Here is a 4991-nt window from a genome sequence, read left to right as displayed (position 1 = left end):
GGGGACCTGTTCATAGATGGGACTTTTGCTAGCCTGGGGGCGCTGGAGGAGAAATTTGGGTTGCCTCCCAGAAATGTTTTTAGATACATGCAAGTGAGGGTGTTTGTGAGACAGCAGATGAGGGAATTTCCGCTACTTCCAGCACAAAGGTTTCAGAACAGGGTGATTTCGGATAAATGGGTTGGAGAAGGCAAGGTCTCGGCGATTAATCAGGAGCTGCAGGAAGCCTCGGTGGAGGAGTTGAAGGGCAAGTGGGAGGAGGAGCTTAGGGAGGAACTGGATGAGGGTCTGTGGGCTGATGTTCTGGGCAGGGTCAATTCCTCCTCCTCTTGCGCCAGGCTCAGTCTAATACAGTTCAAGGTGGTACATAGGGCGCATATGACAGGGGCGAGAATGAGTAGGTTTTTTGGTTTGGAGGAAAGATGTGTGAGAAGTTCGGGGAGCCCAGCAAATCACTGCCATATGTTCTGGACATGCCCGGCGCTGGAGGGGTTCTGGAGGGGCTTTGCGAGGGCTATGTCCAAAGTTGTGAACACCCGGGTCAAGCCGAGCTGGGGATTAGCATTATTTGGGGTATCAGACGAGCCGGGAGTGCAGGAGCCGAAAGAGGCCGGAGTTCTGGCCTTTGCGTCCTGGTAGCCCGGCGGAGGTTCCTACTAATGTGGAAAGATGCAAAGCCCCTGAGCGTGGAAGCTTGGATCAATGACATGGCAGGGTTCATTAAGTTGGAGACGATAATGTTTGCCTTGCGAGGGTCTGTGCAGGGGTTCTCCAGGCGGCCGTTCCTTGAACTTTCTCGCGGAACGCTAGGTGGAGGTCGAAACAGCAGCAACCCAAGGGGGTGGGGGTTTGGTTTATGTTTTTGTTAAAAGGGTGTGCTTCCCCCAATTTTGTATTTATTTGTTAAATGGGGTTAATGTATCTTTGTTTGATTTCCTATGTACAATTTTGTTTTTCTTTCTTTATTTCTGGAGTGTTTGGTTGAAAATTGTTGAGAATTTTGTATAAACATATATTTTTTTAAAAAATGAATATTCTGAAACAATTATTAATGTAACTGTGTAATGAATAAAACATGAGCTACTGATTTGTGAATTGAATATGGGAGCAGAGCAGCAGTACAAACCCCAAGGCTGGGACTTTCTATTCTGGGCCTAAATCCCGTGGCGGGAGCAGAACCGGAAGTGTTTCTCGCCACAGGGCCTGGTGGAAATTCATGCCCAATCACGTGATGCTGAGCTACTTAATTATTAAATCAGAAGTTTCCCAACATATTGTGGGGCAGACTGCCTTGCCATCATAGCTAGCCACCATGTTTAATAGAGTTGCCTTGCCTCCTTTTCTGAATAGGGGTTTCACATTGGCAGTTTTCCAATCCCCTGATATTTCTCCAGAATTCAAGGATTTTTGGAAAATTACAACCAATGCATCCACTATCTCTGTAGCAATCAGGATGCAAACTATCAGGGCCAGTGGACCGATCTGCCTTTAGCCCCATTAGTTTGTCTCATACTACTTCCCTAGTGAAGGTGATGGTATTGAAGTCCTTCCCGGTATTCTTTAGTATTAATGGGATGTTCGAAGTATCTTCCATCATAAAGACTGATGCAAAATATCTGTTTAACTCCTCTGCCATTTCCTTGTTCCCCATCACTATCTCCCCAGAATCATTTTCTTTTGGGCTTATGTTCACTTTGACCTCACTCTTTATTTTTATATATTTAAAGCTCTTATTGTCAGTTTGTATATTCCTTGCATGTTTGCCCATGTAGTTTATTTTCTCTCTCTTCATTATCTTTTTAATCTTCCTTTGCTGGATTCTGAATTTATTCCAGTTTTTGGGACAATCACTGACTTGTGGCTCCTTATATGCTTCTTCTTTCAACTTAATTCTCTCCTTGACTTCCTTGGTTGGCCGTGGTTGGTTTACTCCTCTCTTTGAATCTTTCCTCCTTACTGGGATATATTTTTGCTGATACCCACAAATTTCCTCCTTAAATGCCTGCCACAGATTGTTTACTGTCTTTCCTGCTAATCTATCAGTCCACGTTATCTAACAATATCCATTTTTCATTGCCATTCCCTTTATTTCTGTTAAACACAGTTGTTTCCAACCCAGTTTTCTCACTCTCAAACTGAATATTCTATCACGTTATGATCACAACTTCTTCAGGGATCTTTTACTCTGTGGTCATCTATTAAACCTACCTCATTATCCATTGCCAGATCTAAGTTAGCCTGTTGCCTGGCTGTTTCCACAACATATTGCTCTAGGACACTATCATTAATGCAGACTATGAATTTCTTGTTGATTTGATTTGATTTGAAATGTTTGTGACTGCACCATTAGCGGAAATAGTCTGTAAAGTATAATATAGATTCATGCAATTGTGCAACTATCAAACCTGCCTCTATTGATCTTGGAAGGATGTGCTCTGGCTAGAAATTGTCATTCAGTCTGCATCTGTTTGTTTCCTGTTTATTCCCTTATTTCCCCTTTCTTTTATTTTTGCTATTATAATTTTGATCCACGGGTGAGTAATGGACCTGTGACTTTAATGCAGTCTGTATCTGTAAGGCAAAGCAGCTTGCACACGGTCTTTGCCTTCAATTCAATCTGGAGAGATCAGTGATGACTCAGTTTGATTGACCCAATGAACTGGCTTGAAGTGCTGGGCTTTGCCAGTAACCAGTGGTGAGTGGTTCTGATTTCTCTGGAATGTTTCTCAGTGTCATACGGCTGGGTTGATTTTAAGTTTTGCTTTTGGTTCCGAAGCTGGAAGAAACATCTCTGATTTTTTTCTCTCTGATCTGATGAAATCTCTCTCTAAAAATCCAGTTCAAGAACTTTTCTCTCTCCCCAGTAAGGGGCCATTGCAGGCTCTGATTTAGGTACAATTCATCTTTAAATAGTGCAATTAACTCTTAGAAACCAATTTAAACCATTATTCTCTCTCACCCTACGCAGTCAACATCTCTGTTCCTTCCAGTCCAAGAGGAGCAAACATCAATGCAAATGAGTTTAAACATTTACTGCCAAATCCAGTTGGACCACATAAAGCATTATCGGTTCCTGCTCACATCTTCCAAAGCTTCTCACTAATAAAAGATCAGCCTGAAGTCAACTTCAACAACAAGCCTGAAGAGCTCATGGGCTTTCTTTTCACTGAGATTAAGACCACCTGTTCAGTGACCTCGGCGATAAACCTCCCTCCTGACCAAATATCCGCTCTATCTTTCTCCTACCCTAATTTAAACGCACATCTTTCCTTTAGCTTTTATCCCATCTTCCCTCATGTCCTCTCCCCTCATGTCATCCATGAGACCCACCTCATGTTCTGTCAAACCCATTTCCACCAAACTGCTGGCTATCCAACCTCCCTCCCTGAGCCCAATTGTGAGCCAGGATTTTTCCCCACCCTGCGATGAAACAGTCCACAGGGAATTAAATCAAGGCAGCCATTTAAATGGCTGGAGGCACCACCGAGCACGGTGATCATGGTTGGGACTAGAAGCAGTCCCACAACACTAGTTAAGTCCTGGGCCTCATGGCAGGAATGAGAGTGGAGGCCCCAGGGTGGAGGAGGGGTGGGGGAGCGATTTGGGGCTTGTGATGGCAAGGTCAGGCAGGCAAGGAGCACCGGGAGGGTCAAACTTTGGCAGGGGCAGAGGGAGGGTCATGCCTATCTGAAAGTCCACCTCAACCCTCAAATGGAGCAAGGACAGGTGGGTCACGCTAGGCTTTGCCCGACCACCATAAAATTGTGGACAGGTCAGGTGTTGGCAGTTAGGCGGCAGGAAGACCACGCCGGGAATTTTCCTGCCTCTCCCAAACCCTCTGGAAAATCCAATGGCGGAGGCCCATAAAACTTTTTACACCAGATTTATCTCCATCAGTTAATTTAGAACTTTTGATGAATTCAGCCTCTCAAGAGCAACAAATAATCTTTTCTTCTTACATAATTAAATGGTGAGACAATTCTTTACTCTGGAGATGCACACACATATTTGAAGATTTGATCATGATTTCCTTTGTGACAGTAAGAAAATCAAATTCTAAAAGTTAGATTATGGCTGTCTGGACAAAATAGTAAAAGAAAATTAGAACATTAGTTAAGGATGTCAAGACTAGTGTGCTATCCAATAGAGGGTGGATTATATTATCAAGCAGCCAGAGGTTACAAATAATAAAATCTTCATCTGTTATTTCCAACTTAACTGATCATCCATCAATGCCATTTTGTTATCTTGCTCGGCGCCATATCTCACAGACGTGCGTATTTGCTATATTCTCGTACAATTAATTATTTTGAACTGTTATTAATGTGCATGAAGTACTTTGGGGCAGCCTATTTTGCCTCCGTTGTATCCAAAGAAAATTATCCTTTCAAGACCCTGAAATCTACTGAGACCATCAGTGTGATTCCAATCCTCAGAGCTTTCTGGCTTGTAAGACCCTTTGTTTGATCATCTTGTTCTGTAGTGAGGTTCTACTTCAATACCATTGGGTACCTGGTGCAATAGGGAACTTTAAGAAATGGAATTTTTAGAATTGTATGGAACTTTAATAGAATTAGCTGGCACAGAATTAAAACACTCTCTGGAAAAAAATCATTAATAATTCTATGGAGTCAGGGACCAAGACAAGGTAAAGCTAAAGTTCACAAAGGTTACACTACCCGTATTGAGGTCGTTAGAGCCCTAGCAAAGCTGACGTTAATGGGAATCAGTTGAAGTCACTAGGCTTCACAAACATTCCTGAACTGATGCAAATGGCCTCCAGCATAGGGTAAATAAAGTGACCTTCAATCAAAGTGCTGGTCAAGGGGAAGGAGACCATCCTAATATCTTGGATATTTGTCCTGTATTCATTGGTCAGAAGTGTTTGAATGAGTGATGGATAAAGGGTAAAGTTAGCTCAGTTGAATGGACAGCTGGGTTGTGATGTGGATACCATCATAAGGTTCAATTCCCATACCAGTTGAGGGTAT

Source organism: Scyliorhinus torazame, chromosome 15 (assembly GCF_047496885.1).
Source record: "Scyliorhinus torazame isolate Kashiwa2021f chromosome 15, sScyTor2.1, whole genome shotgun sequence".
Taxonomy (NCBI): domain Eukaryota; kingdom Metazoa; phylum Chordata; class Chondrichthyes; order Carcharhiniformes; family Scyliorhinidae; genus Scyliorhinus; species Scyliorhinus torazame.
This window is presented reverse-complemented; position numbering follows the sequence as displayed.